Source organism: Saimiri boliviensis, chromosome 17, assembly GCF_048565385.1.
Source record: "Saimiri boliviensis isolate mSaiBol1 chromosome 17, mSaiBol1.pri, whole genome shotgun sequence".
Taxonomy (NCBI): Eukaryota; Metazoa; Chordata; class Mammalia; order Primates; family Cebidae; genus Saimiri; species Saimiri boliviensis.
In genome coordinates, this window is record NC_133465.1 from 24,966,709 (window position 1) to 24,989,957 (window position 23,249).

Genomic DNA, 23,249 nt, shown 5'->3' on the forward strand with positions numbered 1-23,249 from the left:
GGGATTCCAGGCATGAGCACCATGCCTGGCCAATGTCTATCTAGATGCTCCTGTTTCACCCAGCCTGGGGCATCTCCATTTATCACCTTCCTGTTTCACTCATGGGGAGCCTGGTCCAAGGCCAGAGGCTGGCTCAGCAGGTACAGGAGGGGCTCTTGCTCCAGACCAGGCAGCTACCCCTCTCTATCATTCGATTAACTTGATTTCAAAATGAGCTTAATCACACCATCCTCCTTTCATGGCCCCAATCTGCAATTTCCACTAATTAATGATTGCAAATTGCTAAGTAACGAACCACTCAATGGTGCTGCTATTATTAATGGCTGGGAGTGGACCGACCTCGAGTCGGGGAGAAGGGCCATTAGCCTTGTGTGGAGGGCATCTGTGCTGGGGACAGGACCTGCAGCCCATGGGGAGGGCAGAGGAGGGGCACGGGAACCTCGGGTCCTGTCTGCTCCTTACCAACTTGGCTGGTAGGATGACTTGAAGCTAACCGACATCCCCCTGGTGGTGGCTCTGAGATCACAGGTGACAGAGTTGGGGATTGAGAGAGGTGGTGGTCAAAGCTATGCCAGAGATGGCAAACTGGGAGAAGGCATGTGGCCTAGAGAGCTATGACGTGATCGGCAAGATAGCTGGTGGCAGGGGCAGGGCTGGGGAGGAAGAGGCCTGGGCCACCAGAAGATGCTGAGAGCAGACGTCATGTGCTCCGAGTCGGCTCATCCATTCACAAAGGCAGCTGTGTTCCCAGGAAGACCGCACTGCATGCTTATGGGGACATGACACGGGGCCAGCAGAGGTTGTGGGAATGGAATAGTTGTGCCTGGGGGAAGCTTGGAAGTCTCATGGAGAAAGCACTACTTGAGTAGGAATTTCGGATGATGGTAAAGACCCGAGAGTGGGCAAGGGAAGGACATTTAAGGAGGAGGGGCCAGCATGAGTTAAGCTAGGATACTCTGGGAACAGTTGGTGGTCCGATATGCCCCGGGATAGCCGGGGAGGAATGAGGCAGAGATGGTAAGGCTGGAGACGTGGACAACATCAGCTGGGAGCTATTGTTATTAAGAGTATAATAGGTTTCAGAGTTGGAACCATACAGGTTTGCATCCCAGCTCTGCCACTTATGGACTATGCTGTGAGGCATTTGCCTGACTTTTCTGAACCTCGGTTTCTTCATCTGTAAAATGGGGATAACAGCAGTTTCCACTTTATAATAAAGGTTTCTGTGAGGTTCAAGTGAATTAATGCATATAAAGTGTTTAGAATAGTGCCTGGTGTAAAGAAGGGGCTCCATAGATGTTAGCCATTATTATTAATCATTATTATTATTTTAGAGGCAAAGGGTCTCACTCTGTTAAACAGGTTGGAGTCAAATGGTGTGATCATAGTTCACTGTAACCTTAAACTCTTGGGTTCAAGCTATCCTCAGGCCTCAGCCTCCTGAATAGTTGGAATTAGCCAGGAATGTACCATCATGCCTAATTAATTTGTTTTGTGGAGACATCATCTCACTACATTGCCCAGGCTAGTCTCCAACTCATGGGCTCAAGTGATCTTCCTGCCTCAGCCTCCTAAAGTGCTGGGATTATAGGTGTGAGTCACTGTGCCCAGCCGGCCATTATTATTATAATTGTTCTATAAAAAATATAGCACAATTGCAATATTTTCCAAGGGAGAAGGACATGATCACAGGAACTAGAAACAGAGTGCCCAGAAGGGCATTCAGAAATAGAAATGCATGGGATGTTTTGAGTTTTCACAGTGGCTGGGATGAGGGGATCTCCTGGTATTTCTTAGGAGGGGACCAGGGATGCTAAATATCCTGCAATGTGCAGGACATCCCAGATGATGAAGAACCATTTCCCCCAATATACTAGTGATGCCAGTGAGAAACTCAGCTTGGATGACTAGCTCTGCCTCAAAAGGGATTGGTTTGAAGAGATTAAGGTCAACTTTAGCTCTTAGTCCATGTGACCATGTGCAGGGCTGGCTGTATAGCAACACAAACTCCTGTGTCACTTTTTCCTTCCTTCCTTCTGTCCTTCCTTCCTCCTTCCTTCTTTCCTCCCTTCCCCCCTTCTCCCCTTCCCCCCTTCCTCCCTTCCCCCCTTCTCCCCTTCCCCGCTTCCTTTCCTTCTTCTTTTGTGCCACATACTATTAGATTCTGGGAATGAAATGGTGGATGGGTAGCATTTCATGGCGCTTAGAGTCTAGAGAGAGGGACAGCCAGAGAAGCAGGCATTATCACACTGATCTGTGATAGGGAGGTATGTGCTGCCGTGGGAATGTTTAGAAAGGCATGTAACCCAGTTCTGGGTTCTGAGTTCAGACCTTTGGACTATAAAAACAGAGATATTCATTCAAGTTTCCTCAACAGATGGATCTCACTGTAAGGCTCCAATAGCAGGGTAAGGGGGAATCCCACGGGAAGTACAGAATTTAGGCATCAGTCATGGGATCCAGGAAGAAAAGGCAGGATCCAAGGTGACTACTGGCCCTGGTGTTTTCTGGCTCCCCCAGCAGCACTGAGCCTTGCTTTTGTGTCCCTCTGCTGAGTGAGACATCATCAATACGGCTCAGCTGTGCCCTGCATGGTGGTGGCTCCTTTCTGGGTCTGTCTGCTTCTCTTCTCAGTGTTCTCTTAGTTTCTATTTATTTGTGACTTCAAGTCACTCCTGGTCCCTTGTGGCCCCTGGCAGCCTTGTGGCCTTGGCTTGTGCTTCTTTACCTCCTTAATGTATTTTCCAGTAAAAATTCTGCAAAGAAAGAATCTGAGTAGCTTAACTCAGTCCTGTTAGGACTTTCCCAGCTTGTCCACCTCCAAGGAGCCTGCACCTGGTCCAGTCAGCTGTGTCCTGGTCACATGGCACAGGTCTAGTGCAATGGCCAGCAAGCATGGTGTTTCCTTCATTGGCTTGTCCATGATGTTGGGCCTTGTGTTTCAGATACACACAGCCTTCTTTATAAACAGCTCCAAAGCTGGCTCAGCCTAGCAGGGTCCAACAACCACATTCACAATAGTGGGTGCCTTCCTTTCTTTTTAAGAATGATGATGACCTAAGTTGTAATTATAACCAGAGGTGAGTTCAGATGGCCACTTTAAGAGTTCCCCCTCTCGACCTAATCAAACTCTACAGCTTCTGCATGGCAAAAGAAACAGTCATTAGAGTGAATCGGCAACCAACAGAATGGGAAACAATTTTTGCAGTCTACCCATCTGACAAGGGGCTGATATCCAGAATTTACAAAGAACGAAAACAGATCTACAAGAAAAAAACAAGCCCATTCAAAAGTGGGTGAAGGATATGAACAGACACTTTACAAAAGAAGACATAAATGAGGCCAAAAAACATATGAAAAAATGCTCATCATCAATGGTCATTAGAGAATGCAAATCAAAACCACACTGAGATACAATCTCACACCAGTTAGAATGGCGATCATTAAAAAATCTGGAGACAGCAGATGCTGGAGAGGATGTGGAGAAATAGGAACACTTTTACACTGTTGGTGGGAGTGTAAATTAGTTCAACCATTGTGGAAGACAGTGTGGTGATTCCTTAAGGACCTAGAAATAGAAGTTCCATTTGACCCAGCAATCCCATTACTAGGTATATATCCAAAGGATTATAAATCGTTCTACTATAAGGACACATGCACATGAATATTCATTGCAGCACTCTTTACAATAGCAAAGACCTGGAGCCAACCCAAATGCACATCGATGATAGACTGGACAGGGAAAATGTGGTACATATACATCATGGAATATTATGCAGCCATCAAAAATGATGAGTTCGTGTCCTTTGTAAGGACATGGATGGACCTGGAAACCATCATTCTCAGCAAACTGACACAAGAGCAGAAAATCAAACACCACATGTTCTCACTCATAGGCGGGTGTTGAACAATGAGAACACATGGACACAGGGAGGGGAGCACTACACACTGGGGTCTGTTGGGGGGAAATGGGAGAGGGATGGAGGGGTGGGGAGGTGGGGAGAGATAGCGTGGGGAGAAATGTCAGATATAGGTGAAGGGGAGGAAGGCAGCAAATCACACTGCCATGTGTGTACCTATGCAACAATCTTGCATGTTCTTCACATGAACCCAAAAGCCTAAAATGCAATTAAAAAAAAAAAAGAGTTCCCCCTCTCTCCAGAAGCTTCTTTGCCCTATAACTTGTCTAATTTCTGCTGTTACCAATGGTGAAATTCTTGATAGCATTCTGGCCATAGTTAGCCTTGATTCAACTGGCATAAAGCCCTAAAGAAGTGGCTCGTATTGTGATTTTCCCAGAATCCTGCCTACCCCTGGAAGGGTTATATCTTTTCCTGGAATGTGGTGTGGTGAGAAGCAGAGTGGCAAGTTTGAATCCAGGCTCCATCATTTACCAGCATGGCCTTGATTATCTGCTTGAGTCTTAATTTTTCCGTCTATAAAGTGGGGATCACAGTATGGCCATCACAAGTTGTGACTGATGACTGGCTCACAGCCTTGCTCAGTAAAGACAGAAAAATTGAGACTCAAGCGGATAACCAAGGTTTGATTGTGCTGTTCTTCCTCTGCTTAAGGACATTGGTTCTCCTGAGTTTGATGTGGTGGTGGTGGTGGAATGACTAAACGACCTTGGATGATAGGGTTGCACCAGGTTCACAGACATGAATTTTGGTATGATTCTGCTGGAAGGAAGGAATTGAGGGGGCTACAAGGGGATGGTCTGTCCCTCTCTCAGGAATTCTCCAATCCATTTCCCTTGTTCTTTACTTGGCTAAACTAGCACCTGTCACCTATCTTCCAGTTCTCCTGCAAACACAGCACTTCTGCTCACTCTGTAGGCTGCATGCATATCTCTGCTTATACCAGCTCCCTCTGCTCAGAAGGATTTTCATAATTCGTGCTGGGCCTTGAACTAACCATGCTTCTAATTTCTCCAGACTGCACTTCGATGAAGTTTAATATTCACCATCCCCTCCCTGGCTTCTCTGTTTCACTTCTCTTCATTTCTCCACTTTTCTCTTACCTTTGGTTCTATTTGTTTAGTTCCATCTTCATGGCCAAGATGCTTCAGTGGAGCCCATTTTTACTCCTGCTAAAGACTCAAGGAGATGGCTAGACTCTAGAAGAACTTCCTAATACCACATATGACTAAAGCATTTTGTTGACATCTTTCCGAAAAGACAGTTTGAGAGAGACAGATGCTGATCTCTCTGTAGGTCTCCAGAGAAGTTGTGGGGTATGGGAAGGGGATGGGTGGGATTTAGGACTCTGCTGGGTGGATTTGAATGCATTATTGTTCTCTGATTGCCGATTTTCCTCCATCACTGTTGGATAACTTTAAAATCTTTAAAGATTTTTGACACTAAATAACATTCAATGGGGGAAAAAAACCCCGATTGAACAATAAGCCATTTTCATCTCTCCTCATCTCCTCCAGCCTTTGTTAACACAAGTACTTGTTTTGCTTCGTTGTAGCCAACATGTGAAGACATTTTCTGCTTTTCCCACTTAATGGGATCTTACATGAATGTTTCTATTGTACCCACTTAGTCTACAGAGCTGTCATTTTTAATAACTACAGCACATTAATATAACCACCGTTAGCTTACTGCTATTGTTGGGCATTTGGGTGGTGGCCAAATTTCCAATTTTGCCAACAGTGCTGCCACGCACATCTTTGTCAAATTACTTTTTTTTCTTTCCCTTTGGATTATTCCCAAGGGTTTATTCCCAATAGGAGAATTACCAGGTCAAAGGGTATAAGCAGTTTTGTAGCCCATATTCCACATTGCCAGATTGCTTTTTGCAAGAAAAGACTCAAGTTGTAGCCCCACCAGCAGCGGGCACAGGGATGGAACTGAGCAGTGGGAGTGGGTGTTTCTGTTTCTTGGGACTAGGCTCAACCACCAATTTGCTGTGTGACCTTGGGCAAGTCAGTTCTCCTCTCTGGACCTAGGTTTTCTTGTCTGTAAAGTGATGGATTTGGGCGAGATGCTCTAAAAAGGTCTCTCCTGACCTGATCTAGGATGGGGTCCCTTGATAGTGCGCTGGTTTGACTGGGGGACACTACGGTCTCAGACTCATTGGGTTTTGAGTCCCTTTCCTCATCAGTGGAGACAATGCCAGCATGGTTTGCTCTTTGTATTTTAGACAGATTGTGCTATATGTTTGTGGGGTAGGGGTTGCGGGGAGGCAGTATCTGGCAGTCCCATGCAGGACTTGCCTGGGGTCTGTCGGTTCAGCCATATGTGTTGTTTAGTGAGTGGCATCCATTTTGCTCTGTCGACATCCATGCTGGTTGTTAAGTGATTGGAATCTCATTCCTGGGCGTGCAGGAAATGCTTGGGAGTTGAACAGAACTGGGTTTGAGTCCAGCCTTGATACTTGTTAGCTTTATTGGAAGTGAGAAGATGATTCTTAGAACTTCAGTTTTCTCATCTGTAAAATGGGAATAAAACACTCACCTTAGAAGGTTATTCCAGAGATGTAATGAAATAATGCATGTAAAACATGATGGCAGTGCCTGGCCCTCTGGAGTACTCAGTATTAATAATATTTTCCAATAGCTTGTGACCTTCCCAGTTTGGTGTGATCCTTCTCAAATGGAGTGTTCGCAACACAAGTTATTGCTGTTTCCTCTCCTCTGAGGAGGATAAATGGGGCAGGGTCCTCCCAGGTGCCCAGGAAAGGCTTTATCTTCCTCGGGGTTAGCTCCACCCTGATGTCTTCTAGATTCTGTCCATCTGCTCACTCTTTTGTTGGCCTCCTTTCACCCTGCACTCACCAGCCCCATGGCAGAACCTCTTGGCTCTGGGGTAGTTGCAGGAGTCTGAGGCCAGCAGGGCCCAGCCCTAGCTTGAAGGCAGCCTGTTGGATTCTCTCCCACCTCTGGCTCTGATTCCAGCCTTTGATCTATGTTCCATTCTTGTCCTGGAGCCTTTCCTGCAAATACACGGTTTTTAGAATTGGGATCCCTTGACATTTTCTCTAGCTCCTGCACAGCCCTGATCCCTTCCTCAGAGCCAAGCCCCTGCCAGCGGTGCCTGTCCCTCCCTCCTGCCTTGGCAGCAGGCCTGCAGCCAGGTTCTTCTGGGTCCAGCTCCTTGGGCTTTCCCTTCATCCATTGCTCTCTGTGGATTTCCCCAGATGTGGGCACTGCGGCAGGGAGTCCAAGCTGCAATGGTCCCACTTTATCTGCCTGTAACACGGAGACGAGAAGATTCCTGGGTCCTTGGCTGTCCCAGAAAAAGGGCGAGGCCTTCATTCTGCAGTCAGTTTGGCTGTTATTGCAGTTCTTTTGTAGGGGAGGAAGGGAGATGGGCCTCTTCAACAGAGAACCATGGTTTTTTCCTAATGAGCCCAAGGCAGTAGACTCTCATTCCTGAAAAATGTCTTCCCAAGTCCTGGAAGCAATGCAATTAGCAGCTTCTTTGTTCACAGTGTTAATTAACTTGTTTTTTTCTGAACACACCTTCTTCCAGGTATAGCCCGTCATCTCTGGGGTGCTGGCAGGGGGAAGGCAATTAGATCCTTGTTACTGTGCAATTAATTATGGCTTGAAAACTACTTGGGGAGGCTGGCAGAAATTCCTCGACAGCACCAGCACCAGGAAGAGGCCTGGTTTAGGTACAGGTGGTGAGCTGATTGGGAGATTAGAGCAAAGGCCGTGGAGCCGGATTCAGGAGATGACAGAAAGGCCGATCTGGATGCCTCACTACCCTGCTCAAGAGTTTTCAGTGGCTTCCTAGCCCCTACCAAGTCAAGACCCAGCTCCTAACTTGAACATTCAAGGTCATCCATCTATTATCTGGTGTACACCCATCTGCCCAGAGTTCTCTCTCATCATAGCTACACAGAGTCTATGCTCCCAGAAAGGCTAGGGCTCCTGCTCCTTGAACACAATCTCTGTGCCTTTGTTCACACTGTTTCCTTACCTGGGATGCCATTCTCCTTCCATCTCTACCTACTGTAAAGCTCTTTGTTCTTTTTGTTGCAAATACTGCCTCCTCCCTGGAACCTTTCCTGAAGGCAAGTGTGGTCTTAGAAAGACAAAGGGCATTGGAGCCAGATAAACTTGGACTCGAGTTTCTTAACCTCCCAGATCCTCATTCCCTTGCATTCCCTACATGGCAAAGAGTATACCTCAAGGCCTGCCTCACAGATAATGTATGCCAATTACCTGGCATGGGTGCTTAGAGCTTTCACCTGCTCAATGCTTGAGCTGTAGCCTTCAGCATCGGTCTCAGCAGTAATGACCTCGCTGGGCCTGGGTAACGGGCTCTCCTACTTGTAAACCAGTTTCCGTCTTGTGTCGCCTGTGTTCTCGGTCTCTGCCTGCTGAGGGATGTATTCAGACCCTGGACATGAGCCTCAGAGTGGGTCTGAGGCTTTAGATCTCAGTGAGGATGGTACCGTCCCCATGGGCATTTTGGATCGTTATCATGATTTGGGGGTGTTCCTGGCTTTTAGTGGGTGGGACTAAAAATGCTACGTGTCCAGCCAGGTGTCACATACGTGAAACACCAGTGTATATTAGTCCGAGGCGAAAGCCTCAGGTTATACAGACACTAGGCTGAGGCTGCAGCTACTCAGGTTTCCTATTTTTTTGGCATGGTTTAATGTATATAACATTTGCTAGGAATGTAACCACCAGCAAATTGAGGGAAGACTGGACTTGGTTTTGATAAGCATTTGACTAAGAATTGCTTATCAGTTGGAAAACCACTACATGGATGGCAATGCCGCTCATGATGCCTCAGTCTCTGAAAGAACCACCTGATTGATTGTTGTTTATAGGTGTTCAGATGCTCCGACAGTTAGGTTCGCACCCTTCTCACTCCTTCCTGTGTCTTCTTGGGTGGTGGTGCTCAAGAATTCACATACTGAAATGCACAGTGTTTTATCATAATCTTTCTTCCTATTTATTTCTCCTTGATACTACACTTGGGCAAAATTATGTATGCAGGTACATAATGTGTGGAGGTAGGTTACATGCTGTATAAATTTCATTATAAGATGTTTCTTATAAAAGGGAGCGGTAATAAGCCCAGGCTGGAAAAATTCCTAGCTGGGTCTCATCCTGGCTTGGTCAGGGACAAGGACCAGGTGGTGGTTCTGGGAGCTGCTGGGGGCTGTGTTGCTGCTTCAGGTCCCCCCACCCCTCCTGCTGTTAGTGTGTGTGTGTGTGTGTGTGTGTGTGTGTGCGTGCATGAGAGAGAGAGAGAGACAGAGAGCGAGCAAGTGAGCACACCAGGCTGGTGCCTGTGTGTAGCATGAATTTGCAGAGCCATGCATGCTGCGGTGTGTGTGTGCCTGTGAAGATGTTCCGTCCTGTGGTGCACCTGCGTCTGGGCGTGTCCTGGGGGCTGGGTTGTCAGCGGCTGCTAGACGCTCCCTCTTGTGGCCTTCAGTCTTTCAAATGGGAGGGAAACAAACATTGTTCAACTTTAGGGGAGCCTGCCTCCCAGCTTTCCTGGTCTCTGCCTGAGATGGGACAGCTATTACAGCCAAGGGGGTACCTTTTGCCCTGCCTGGCTCCCACCAGCCCGACTCACTTCCCAGGATAAACCCTTTAACCAGATTAAGGATCATCAGGGCTCCCAGTCTGAGTTGAAGCTAAACTAGGAGAAGCTGTCCCATTCCTACCATATCTGGACAGTGGGCCTCAGTTTCCCCAACTGGACAACCCAGATGTTTCTCTTACACTCATGTTTGTCTAGTCTAAGAGTGTCTCTTGAATTTCAGATCTTTCCCCTGCATCCTTTACCCCTTTCCAGGGCTCCCAGGCCTGGCACCCTGCAGCATCTGGAATGGATTAGAGAGTTAATAAAAGGCTTCCTGAAGCATGCTGCTTCTTCCCCACCCCAGGCCAGCCTTCACCCTGCCAGTCCTCCTCCGGTGCTGTTTGTGTTTGCAGTGGAAAGTGGCTCCTAATAGGAAGCTAATGTCCCAGAACGCAGTGCCTGCCTTCAGGAGCATGGGCCCCTTGTTACCCTGCAGCTAATTAGCTGGTGGCTGTGGCAGCTGCTGCATGGCTTGAAGGTGATGGCTGTGGGGGATGTGGGAGGGGCTGGCAGCCTCACTGGTTACCAGCTTTCCATCTGCAAGCAGTGAGGCGCCTGTTAGGGTTGGGAGAGCAGGAGAGCTGGGTGTGCTGGGCAGTGCTGGGAACGTGTGTGTGTGCATGTCTGTATTTACGGATGGCATGTGAGATGAGAGGGAATGACTCAATCGCCAGTGGTGGATGACTGATCTTGAACTCCTTAGTCCCGGACCTGGACTGGGTCCGGGTCTTGCTCTATGGCCCATCGTTCTGGGGGTGGGAACCGGCCCTGCAGGGGTCTCTGAGGGGCTCCTCCTTCTGTGTCCGGAGCTCCAGGCCTGGGTCGGCTAGCTGAGGCAGGTTCTCCAGTTGGTAACATGAAAGCCTTGTCCTAATGAGCTTGTCTTCCCATCCAGGCCCTTCCTCTCTGAATAGCCCTGCTCTGTGGCTTGCAGGCTTTGGGGCTCAGGCTGGCAGTGGGGGTGATAAAGGGTTCTGAGGTGACTGAGTCAGTGACTGGCTCACTAGAGGCCAGTGCGGCAGGCTACTTGAAGTTGACATCCAGACTCTTCTTCAAAGACCATCTGCACCTGTTTCAACCTGAAACAGCCTTCCCCTGCTCACCTCTGCCAGGCAGTAGGCAGAAATTCCAGAAGGAGGCCTCTCTTGCTGCCCCAAGCCCAGAGGCTTGGGAGATCCTTTCACCTAATTGTTGGCTCAACACGTAAAATGACACATTCTTCTACTAAAAAATTATTTTATTGTTTATCTAAAATTCCAATTTAGCCAGACATCTTGTGTTTTATTCCTCTATGCCTACAAAACCTGGACGGTAACACTATCCCTTGAAAATGGGCTTGCCAGGGTGATGGCTTACCCTGGGTGTGGTCTGGTGCGCTCCTGAGCTTGCTCATGCATGAAACAGGCATCACAATGGCAAGGTGGGAGGGTAAGAAGGCCCATGGATTTAAGGTTTGGGTTGGACAGCCTCTCACCCTCCTCTTCTGCTCCTGGTATCCTTAGAGGCCATGCAGGGTCCTGCCTCCCAAGCTTGGTCAGTCTTTTCCTGCAAGGAACAGTTCCCCAGGCCTGGGCTCAGGCATCTGTGTGACTGACAAGCTGTGAGGTGACTCCAAAGCCCAGCTGGGATGGGGAAGGGCAGTTCCAGTTTGGCCTCCTTGCTGCACAGACAAGGACATGGAGGTGAAGCCACGGTGTGAGTTCTCAAATCTAGCTCTCCTTCCAAGTGGGAGTTGCTGGACCTTATTTCTGCCACCTTCGTCCTAGAGCGGGACAAGCCCCAGGGAGAGGTGCTGTGCAGAACAGGGCATGGGAGGGCCTGGTTACTTCAATGGGGCTTCTTTGTGCCCTCCTGGGTCCTCTGCTGGCTTAGGTGCAGGCACTGAGCTGAGCACAGTTTGGGAGATTAGAGAAAAGGCAGTGGAGCCCAGTTCAGGAGATTGCAGAAAGGCCAATCTGGGCACCTCACTACCCGGCTCAAGAACTTTCAGTGGCTCCCTAGTCCCTACAAAGTCAAGACCAGACTGCTTACGTGAACATTCCAGATCATCTATTATGTGGTCTAGACCCATCTTCCCAGAGTTATGTCCCGTCACAGATACACAGGGTCTATGCTGGACTCTGGACTCTGTGATACATACAGGCCCGATGCTACCTTCTGGGATTCTTGGGCACATGGAGGAGACAGATCTTAGCAAGGTCACAGCACTGTGGACTGTGTGCTGGGTTAAAGGCCAGATGGAGTTGCACATGGCGTGGAAAGATGAGGCATCTTGGTCACGAGGCCAGTGCCGGACACTAAGCTCACTGCTGCCTGCCCTGCAGGCTGGACTCGCTGCTCACTCAAGCCCCCTCCTCAGTGCCTTGCACAGTAGCTCCCGCCACCAGGTCTTGTTCACACCCTTACCCCTCCCTACTGCCAGGTCCTGCCTTTTCCTTCAATCCTGGGCGTAGAACATCATTACTTGACTGTGCATCCCCAGCACCTAGTGCATTGCATGCAGTAAGTGCTCAACAGGCAGTAGCTGAATGGACAGATGGATGGGCGAATGGATGGACACTGGAGTTAGAGTTAGGTGACTTGAATTCTTGCCTTGGCTTGACCACTACCTGGCTGTGTGCTTTAGGACAAATCACTTAACCTCTCTGGACCTCAATTGTCTACTCCCTAATGCTGTTAACACAGATTAATTGAATGAACAAAGATGATTTGTGATCCCTTATTCATATGGTCTCTTTGGCCCTAAGTCCCTAGGGTACTTCCTTCCACCTACCCACCTGTAACCACAGGAGAACTATGTCCACATGCTGTGTGTGCCTTGCCTTCTAAAAATTGCAGGGTCCAGGAGTTCTGCCACCCATCCACATGACCATTCATCCACTGAAGTGCTGATCTGTACCTTCGGCCCTGCCTCCCTCCCATGCTGTCCTAAGGCCCATCCATCCAGGCTCGCATTTCTCTGCTTCCCCAAAACTCAGTACATAGGAAACTAGACTTAGCTTCTCTTCCCTCAACCTATTGCCACCCCACCGAGTTCCTTCTCCTCAAAGAATGTTCCCTCTGTCCAGCCAGTAGCCCCACCAGGAACCCAGGGGTCAGATCTTCTGCTCAGTATCCACCATACATGGCTACCAAGCCTTGTTGACTTGATTTCTTCCCCTCCTCTGTCCCTGCTCAGGCCACTGATCCCACCAGTATTAGCCTCTCTGGCCTCACTTCTCAAGTGCATGTCTGAGTCTATCACTTTCTCATTTAAAATCCTTCCCCATGCCTCCCTACATTCCTCAGGGTCAAGTCCAAAACCTTTTAATGCAGGCTTATGTGTTTGTCCCCTCTGCAGCCTGGGCTTTCAAGACCCTGCCCTACCTGACTCCTGACTCCAGCCCTTCTGAATGAGCTGCCTGCAGTCTCAGGGATTTTCTGTCCACCTTCCCGCTGCTGGACCTCAGCACATGCTGTTCCCTACCTCTTTACCTGGCTTACTTCTGTTCAAACCTCAGGCAGGCCTCTGATTTCTGGAAGCTTTCTCTGGCTTCCTGAAGACCCCTACCCTCAAGGTTCTCCTTCTGTACAGTGATACAATACCATGTTCTTACCATGATCTCATCACATCTTAGGTCACTAACATTTTCTGTAATGTGTTGCTAAGCCCCATGGGTCTACCCCAACAAATTGTGGCTTCCTTGAAGGGACTAGAGCTGGTTCCTCTTGGTGTCCTCAGTGTTTAGCACTGATCTGGACACAGGTAGGTGGGAGGTAGCAGGGAACAGTGGTTAGGAATTCAGCTTCAGCTCAGCATCCTCCAGTCCAGCAGCCATGTGCCACATGCAACCATTGAGCAGATTTGCTGTTGAGTGTAAAATATTCACTGGATTTTTAAAATCTGAGACAGGATCCTGCTCTGTTGCCCAGTCTGAAGTGCAGTGGCCTAATCACAGGTCAAGGCAGCCTCGACCTCCTGCGCTCAAGCAATCCTCCCACCTCACCCTCCCAAGTAGCTGGGACCACAGGTGGCCGGCACCATGCTGGGCTAATTTTTGCAGAGATTGGGTTTCTCCGTGTTGGTTAGACTGATCTGGAACTCCTAGGCTCAATTGATCCTCCTGCCTCAGCCTCTCAAAGCACTGGGATTAACAGATGTGAGCTACCACCACACCTGACCTATACTAGACTTTGAAAGCTTTGTGTAAAAATGAGAATGTAAAAAATCTCATTAATACTTTAAAAAATGTTGACTATATGTTGAAATGAAAACATGTTGAATATATTGGGTTAAACAAAATATCTTACTGAAGTTAATCTTATTTATTTTTACTTTTTAGAATGAGGTTGCTAGAAAATTTAGAATTACGCATGCGGCTCAATTGCACTTTACTTCCATTGGAGAGCACTGCCCTTGAGCTAGACTCTAGATTCAAATCCCTGCTTCATGAAGCATTAACTGTACAGCCTTGGGTAAGTTGCTTAGATGCCTCAGTTTTTCCATCTGTAAAATGAGGATAGTGTTAGAATCCTTCTCACAGGGTCGCTGTAAGTATTAAATGGGCTAACGTGCTTCGAAGATAGCAAGCTGAATATAAATATTAACCATCATTCTGATTACTCAATATTTGTTGAATAAGGCATCGAATTCCTGAATCTTAACCTCCTTGCCCCCAGACCATCCCTGCATCTACCACTTATCTGTCATTCAACATTTATTCGGCAAATATTTATTGAGAATCTACAATGAGCCAGGCATTGTGATTGACACTGCAGGCAGAGAGGAACATTTAATCGATTAATTAATGCAGTGAATCTCTATTGAGCATATCTTTTGTGCCAGGGGCTGACTGGACTCGGGGATACACACAGGCCCATTGCTGCTCTCTGGGATTCTTTAGCACATGGAAGAGATAGATCTTAGCAAGGTCCTGGCACTGTGGGCTGTGTGCTGGGATGGGGGGCAAAAACGCTGGACGGAATCCCCTTCCTATGCCAGGTGAGTAGAGGAGGGGGGTGTGAGGAAATGCCCCCTGGGGGGGCTGTGCGGCAAGGGGAGGGTCTGGCCAGGCAGAGGAAGGCCACTCCCAGGAGAGGAAAGACATTTCCTCTGTCATCCATCATACACTGAGCAGAGAGAGGCAGGGTCATGAAACTTAACCTGAAACGCGCAGCCACATCAATATCAGTCAAGGCGGCTGTTTCTTTCTAAGTGGACAAGCCAGTTGGTTGATTGAATTTTTCACTCATCATTAAGATGTTGAACAGAATCTAGAAAACAGCTCTCCAGCCAGGAGCCTCAGCATCCTTGGGCTTGGGCCCCCAGACGGCAGCGCCCTTCCAACTATCCCTTCTCCAGTTCCCCTCCCAACCCTAAAGCCAGGCTCCTCTGCCGTTTAGAGCACAGCTGGTAAGTCAAAAGCAGTTTAGCGATAATTCCACCTCCGCGCTGAAGACTTCCAGGGACTGTTAATGAATTTAAATGCTGGGGATTTTCTCAGATGCCTCGCTGCATATGTTCCTCACATTAAGATGCTAATGAGAGGTCTGCTGGACAGGGGTGCTGGAGCTGGGCCAGGGATGGTGGCTGGATAGGGTCACTGGCTGGTCAGGGCTTTTCTAATTCCTTGTCGGTGCATGATCACTGAACTCTCCCAATGGGTTAACTGGCCTCAGTCTCCGTGGAGATTGGAGATTCAGTCAGCTGGGGCTGGGCCATACTGGCTTATAGCAGCCTTCTCCTCAGACCCAAAGGCTGTTGGACTCAGGCCTTATTAAGCAGGCAGGAGAATCACTGTAGGACTCGAAGGCCTGGGACCCTGTCCAGGAAGCCATGTCTTTCTCAGGGACCCAGATGGACTGTGCCAAGTCTTGGGCCCCAAATCCATGCCCTTGGGAGGCTCCAATCTTGAAGGGAAGCACCGATTCTCATGGGGCAGAAGAAGTGGCTGAAAGAGGGCAGGACAGGTGGAAGATGGAGGTGTTTATCAGGGTTGCCCTTAGGAACAGCATGAGAGATAGTCGGCCTGGCATCCCCATGGGGGTGGGAGGATGGGTCTCCTTTCCACAGAAGCCAAAAGGAAAAGAGAGAGGCAAGAGACGAAGGGTGTAGAAGGGCAGAGAGGTTGAGAATGGCTGCCCTGGTTTGGACCCTGCTCCTACCACTAGCGAGCTGTGTGACCTGGGGCAATATGATACCTAACCTTTCCGTCCCTCTGTTTTCCCTTCTGTAAATAGTGACAATAGCAGTACCTGCCTCATTCCTGATGACGGGTACATATATGTTGGGCATTGGCACACTGGGAGTGCTGACTCGGCATCTGTAATTATTTCTATCAGTGGCTGTGGTGGCTGAGGTCCTCTCAGGCCACTTTTCAGGTTCTGCTTCTAGGGAAGAGACTGAGAGAGGAGACGTGTAGAGAAGCAGGGTCCCTGCCAGGAGGTGCTGGGGAAGGGGCGCTGAGGCATGAAGCCTCCCATGCATGCTCCCTCCCACACAGCAAGGCATATCCCCTGGTAGGACAGCAGCTGCCAGCTTCCCCGGAAGCCACTTCCCTCGGCTTCTTGCAAATCCACTGACAATTTTGTAAATTTGCTTAAGGATTAAATTAATAAGCTGCTCTTCCTTGGCTCCCACAGCTGTACAGACCTGCGCTCCTATACTCCAGGAAGCGCCTTCTGAGGCTGAGTTTGGGGGAGGTAAAGCCACCTCAGAACTACTCCCTCATCAGGGGAGCCCCCTGGGGGTGACCCCGGCACTTCCTTCTGCAGCCTGTGGCTCATGCATGAGTGTGACCGAAGGTCAGGGGACCTTCCCGCTGGTGGTTGTGTGAGCATTTGCAAGTCCATCTTTGTGTGTTGTCTTCCTCTCTCGGATTGGAGTTCTTGAACTCAGAAATATGCCTCCCCCATCACACTGGGAGATCTGCCAGGATTGGGTCTCTGTCTCTCCCATCAGACTGCACTCTCCCAGGGACTATGTCTGCTTCTCAGAGGGGAGTCTCCCAAAGGGAACCTCCCCTAAACCTCCATGTAGGTTTAGGGCCTGGAACCCCCTTCACATGCCCATGTACTTCTCAATGGGGAGGATGTCTGGGGACAGAGGAAGAGTGGGTGGCAGGATCCTGTTCTGGACATCTCTGCACATGACAGCAATCCCAGTTCAATTCTGGAGGTGGGACAGATCCTGGGAGTTGAGTGCGGGGGAATGTTCTATCCATGCTGCCTTTTCTGGGCTTCCTAGGGCTGGCTGGTCCCAGAGGGAACACAGGCGATGAGGTTGGGTGGAACAGGGGATAGAAGGGGTGCCTAGGGTTGGCAGAAGCCTCCCCGCAGTCTTCAGATGCTCCTGTGCAATGCTGGCAGCCTTGGGATGGGAGGGCTGTGTGTGGGGAGCAGCATCTTTCAGGTTCCTGTGGCCCGCTTCCCTGACACCAGCAGGGCCTGGACTGCCCCAAGGTCCCCAGCCTTCTCCTTCCTCCCCCCAGCATAGGCATCTCCAGGTGGCTGGAACTCTGTGGGCCTGGGCTGGGATGGAAGCTGCCCCAGCCCTGGGCTGAGGCCATGGCTCTGGTCTCCCCCAAGACCAGTCCATCTTTGCTGTCTCCATCTTCAGCTCCTTCTGCTTCTTGCTACAAGATGAACTTCCTGCTGAGTAATTGGAGCTGGAGAAATGGTGCATCCATCCAGCTGCTGCACTTGGAGACTTTGATTAAGGGTCAGCAGGTTAACTTGTAGCCATTCAGCATGCAGGCAGGTTGGGGGCACCTCCTGATCCCTCCCCTCCCCCAGCCAGTAGCTTTGCCAGGAGAGCTGCAAATAAGAAGCCTGGAGCCTCTGGGAGGGCAGAGAAGAGAGAAAACAGGGCCCAGAGTTCTTCTATTAGTCACGAACTCTCCTGGCTCGACTTTGCCCATGTCCATCAGGGTACCCTGGCCAAGGCATTCAGCCCCTCCCAGAGATCCCTGGAACCTCAGGGTCCAAGAGACTGCACAGATACCAGATCTAACCATTCTACAGAAGCACTGCTTGTGGGCATTGAGCCTGTGCTTACATGTGTCACAGGATGGGGAGCTCATCACCTCTCCATATGGCTCATTCGTTCCAGAGTGGGATGATTCTGCCTGTTAGAAAGCTCTTTATTATACCGAACTGAAATCTGTCTTCTGAGAACATCTACTCCCTGGCTTGGCCCTGGCTTTTGGAGATGCACACAATAGGGCTCAGCTCTCTTTCTGTTACTGGCTTTCAAGGACTTTAAGGCACAGCCATTTCTCCCATTCTAGAGAGTGTCCTCTCTTCTCTCTGCTCTCCAACACTTCACCTTGTTTGTTGGCTTTCTCTAGACATTCCCGTGGACTTTGGAGTCAAGAGGCCTGGGTCCCTGCTCTGCTTTGTAGCAGCTTTATGTTCTTGGGCATAGCACTTTGCCTTTCTGTGGCTCAGCTTTCAGAGCTGGAAAATGGGTACGGATTGAATGAGGATGGGTGTAATGTGCTAGCAGTTTGCCTTTCTGAGGCTCAGCTTTCAGAGCTGGAAAATGGGTACGGGTTGAATGAGGATGGGTGTAATGTGCTTAGCAAAGTGCCTGACATGGAGTAGGCACTCAGTATTCCCTTCCTCTCCCTTAGCTGTGAATGAATCCCGTTCCTGATTATCAGCCTCACTCAGACACAGAACACAGCTAGATGGGCCCATCTAACCTGTACCATGCCTCTGTCTAAGCCAGCTCTCCCTCCATCTGTCCTTACCATCCATGAGCAAAGGGGACAGCCCTGTGCCGTGGTCTAAAAATGACCCCTGGTGTTAAGAGAAGTTCTCCCTGACATTGAACTCCCTCCTGCTGCTGCAGCTGGGCTTCCACTCAGTTCTCCCAGGATTGCAGGTCCTGGCCACCTTCTCCTGCCCTGCCCTCAGCTCCTCCTCCTGCCCAGAGGAGTCTCTGGCCACCACCCTGGGTTTGGCAGGAGTAGGGCACACCCCTATAGCACTATTTCAAGAGTTCCTGTTCCGAGGAGAGGTTTTAGTTATCCCTAGAGACGTGTCTGAATTACAAACCCCCGCGGGCCCATGACACACGCTGTTTATGTTCTTCCCTAAGTAATTGCCTCTTGGTGAATTATGTAGTCTGGTGGAAAAACACAAGTTCGGCAGTGGAACTAGAGATGCTTAGAGGGTCTTGCCTTCCTCCCAGCCTTTGTGTCCTGGAACTGCACATCCCGGTCAGCACCAGCAACTTGGGCAGTGCTTCTGTTTCCAAAGTGCACTCACACATCCACATCTTCCCCTCTATCATGCCACCAGACGTCCATCTGCCTATGTCATTGATTGATTGGGCTGATGCCTTAATTTGGGGTTACCCCTCCCCACAGTAGACCCCAAGTGGCAGATGTTTAATGGTCATAAATTCCTCCCACCCCTGCATGCACCTCCCTTTGCTGCAACTCCCATCCCGGACAAGATCTGTTTCTCTACCCACCATGAACCCAGGCAGGTCTTGTGTCTTGCCTTGACCTATTGAATGTAACAAAAAGGGATGCTGTTTGTGATCTGGGGCGTGGCCTCAAGAGGCTTGCTGCTTTCTCCTTTGCCATCTTGGGGCACTGTTGTGAGGCTGACGTGCAAGTCCAGCTACTGCAGGTGAGAAGCCTCGAGGAGGAGGACAGAGTCTTCCTGGCAGCAGCCTGCATCACCTGCCCAACAGTGGGTGAGGCCAGCTTCAATATTCCAGCTCAGGGGACCCTCCAGCTGCATGAGACCCAGTGAAACCTCAGAGGAACCGCCCCTAGCCAACAGCAGAATCAGGGAAAATCAGAAATCTTTGCTGTTTCAAGTCATTCTGGGGTGGTTTGTTGTGGAACAATAGTGCCAGAAACACACTGAGACAAGAATTTGAGTGCAAGGTGTATATTTGAGAGGTGATCTCAGGAAGTGCTCTGAGGGAGTGGGGAAGTGAGACAGGAAGGAAGGAGAGCCAGATATGGAGTGTTCACGAGGGTTATCTCTGGGCAGCTGGGGCTCAGGCTCATGGCGGATTCTGTGAAATACTTCCCAGTGTGCCTCAGACTGGTCCCATGGAGGGGTGAGGGAGTTGGGGAATTCATCCCCCAGCCCCAGCTCTTATTGGCAGAGGGTTGTCTATGGGTTGTGTTAGCTCCCTGGCACTTTTGGCCTGCTCCGTACATGGATTGGCACACTCCCGGGGCTGGAGGACACCCATCTGTCATCGTTGGCACGTCTTTCTGCAGGAGACCCCTCAGGGCTGGCTGAGGGGATATGTATGGGGTATGATTGCATGTGTTGCAGCCGATCAATTTCTTGAGTACCTGTCATGTCCAAGTTCATCTGTCCTCTGGTGGCTCATAGGCAGGTGAAAGACAGACAAACTAGAAGAGAAATTCTCCACAAGGGCAGTGCCATCCCTTAGGGACAGTTGTGTAAACAAGTTGGGGGACATTTTTGATGTTCGCAATCACTATAGGGGATGCTACTGGCATTTAATGGGAGTAGTCAAGGGTGTTAAACACTCTTCAATGCAGGGATGATCCTGCTCAATGATGCATCACTCCACATCCCGTGTGACTTGCAAATATCCTAGTTGACATTCAAGTAGGCAAAAAACCTGTTTATAATTATTTGTGCCTGGAACCTATGTCATGTATATATAAACATAAAGTATTTGTGTCATGAATTTAATATACACTGATTTTTTTCTGGGAATACAACTACCGTGTAAATTGAAGGAAGATTGTTCTGTTGGAAGCATTACCAAGAGTTACTCATCATTTTTAGAAAATCACATTTCCAATGGCAGTACTCTTTGTGGCAGTTGAGTCCCAGATACAGCCTCCCAACTGTCAGGCTGCATTTGAGGCTGTGGCCCTCAGGCCGAGCCAATGTGTAGGCACAAGCCTCTGACGACTTCATTATGTCTTCTAGTGCTGTAAAACTGGAGCATTTACATATTGAAATACATATTGTATTATAAATTATCTTCATTTTACTTTTTTATCTTACAGTTAGGGCATTATGTTGATTTATTTTCCAATGATGTGTCTAGGTAGGTTACACTGTATATGAATTTCATTTCAGGATTGTAAAGGAGCCATTACAAACTATTAAAGGGACAGAGTCTGATAGGGCTGAGAATATATCAAGCATTTCAAGCCAATAGAATGGTTTACTACCACACAGGTGTTGACAAGGGGCTTTTGGAGCCTGGAAAAGGAAAGACTGATTCTCCTTAGTGATGGTGGGTGGCTGAAGAAGGCAATGATCAGGGAGGGCTTCATGGAGGAGGTGACATGTGAACAAGTCCCAAAGGATGAATTCATGGACCTCCTGTAATCCCCAAAATGGTTCTGAAGAGTGGACAGGACAGGAACTCAGTGAGATCTTGGTAACTGTCTGTTTCATGAATGAATATTTATGCTATTTCACAAATGAGCAAATTGCAAATTGAAGCTCAAGGAGGTTAAGTGACTCACCAAGTCCACACACCTATTAAGTCACAGGGCTTGGCACATACTCGCTCAGCAAACAGTTTTAGACCACTTACCCCATGTGAAACAGTATTGTAGGCACTGAAAGTCAGCATTTATTGACTGAGCATCTATAAGGTGTCAATATTGTGGATAAGAGGGAGAACAAGACAGACCTCATAGAGGAAAAGAGAAAATAAACCAGTAAACCAGGATCTCTCACCGTCAACACTGTTGACATTGTGGGCCAGATGCATCTTTGCTGTAGGGCTTCCCTGTTGAGGCTTACCAGTATCCTGGCCTCTCCTCACTAGATGCCAGTAGCTCTCCACTTGCCCAGTTGTGACAACCAAAAATGTCTCCAGATATTGCCAGGTGTTTCCCAGGGGGCAAAAACCACCCTTGGTTGAGAACCACTGATGCAAACAAACAAATAAGATAATTTCACATACTGTTAAGTGTTATGAAGAAGATAAACTGGGGTTGGAAGGTGAACAGTGATTAGGAGAATGTGCTGCCTTGGCTTAGGTCAGGGAGGAATTCTCTGAGGAGGAGGCATTTGAGACAATGCTTGAATGTTGAGAAGGGTAGCCATGCAGTGATTTCCTTCTCCATCACCATCACCATGAACATCATCATCATCACCGTCACCACTACCACCCTTACTATCACCCCCATTATCGTCATCACCATCATTACTATCTCTATCATCATCTTAACCATCATTGTCACTATCACCATCATCATTATCATGGTCACCATCATCATTACCATCCTTACCATCACCACCATTATCATCATCACCATCACCATCATCTTAACCATCACCATGATCATTATCACCACCATTATCATTATCACCATCACCATCATTATCATCATCACCATCATCATCATCATCATCATCATTACCATCTCCATCTTAACCATCATTATCATCATCACCATCACCATCATCATTATCATTACCATCATTATCATCATCATCACCATCATCATTATCATCATCACCATCACCATCATCATTACCATCCTTACTATCACCACCATTATCATCATCACCATCTCCATCATCTTAACCATCACCATTATCATTATCATCACCATAGTTATCATTATCACCATCATTATCATCATCACCATCACCATCATTACCATCTCCATCATCTTAACCATCATTATCATCATCACCATCACCATCATCATTATCATCACCATCATCATCACCATCGTCATCACCATCACCATCTTCATTATTCTATTATCATTACCATCATTATCATCATCACCATCACCATCATCATCATCACCATCATCATTACCATCACCATCTTCATTATCCTGTTATCATCACCATCATCATCATTGTCACCATAACCATCATCATTATCATCATCACCATCACCATCATCATTACCATCCTTACTATCACCACTATTATCATCATATCCATCATCATCTTAACCATCACCGTCATCATTATCACCACTATTATCATTATCACCATTACCATCATAATTATCATCACCATCATCTTCACTATAATTATTATTGCTTCTGATTATATAACACCTTCCATGCCAAGCACTGCACTTTACATGTATTGATTGGGTCATTTAATCCTCTCAACCATGCTGTGAGGCAGATGCATGAGTTTCTTCATATTACACATAAGGAGGATGAGACACAGAAGCAGCAGCAAGAGCAGAGTTCTTGAGCTTGTTTTGGAGGCCAAATGAAGGTCATTGTGACTAGAGCAGAGTAAACGTGGGGTAGAGCGGTGGGAGATGCACTGGTGAGAGAGCTAGATCATGCCAAGTCTTGTATGTCTTGTCTAGTAGATGCTATGGTGGGTTACTCTCCTCCACAGCAACTGAAAGCACTCAGCTGAGTCCTGTCTAGGAATTGCAGTCAACAGAAGAGGGCTGCCTGGTCCAGTCAAGGTCATACCTGATTCCTGGGTGAAGGCAGCCCATATCCATGACAGGTAGATGCAGGAGTATAAGGCTTGACCTCCTTTTCTGGGACAACTCTGAAAGGCCATCCCTGCTCTAGCACTCCTGTGGGATTGGCTGAGGCCTCAGTTTCAGCTGCATTGCAGCTCAACATTTCCCCTACCAGTTCTGCTTTCTTCCTTTCCCATAGGCGTAATCCTGAGAGCACATCCCCATTAACTTCGTACATACCATTTTCCAAACTTTCCAGGGAAACTGAGCTGTGACAG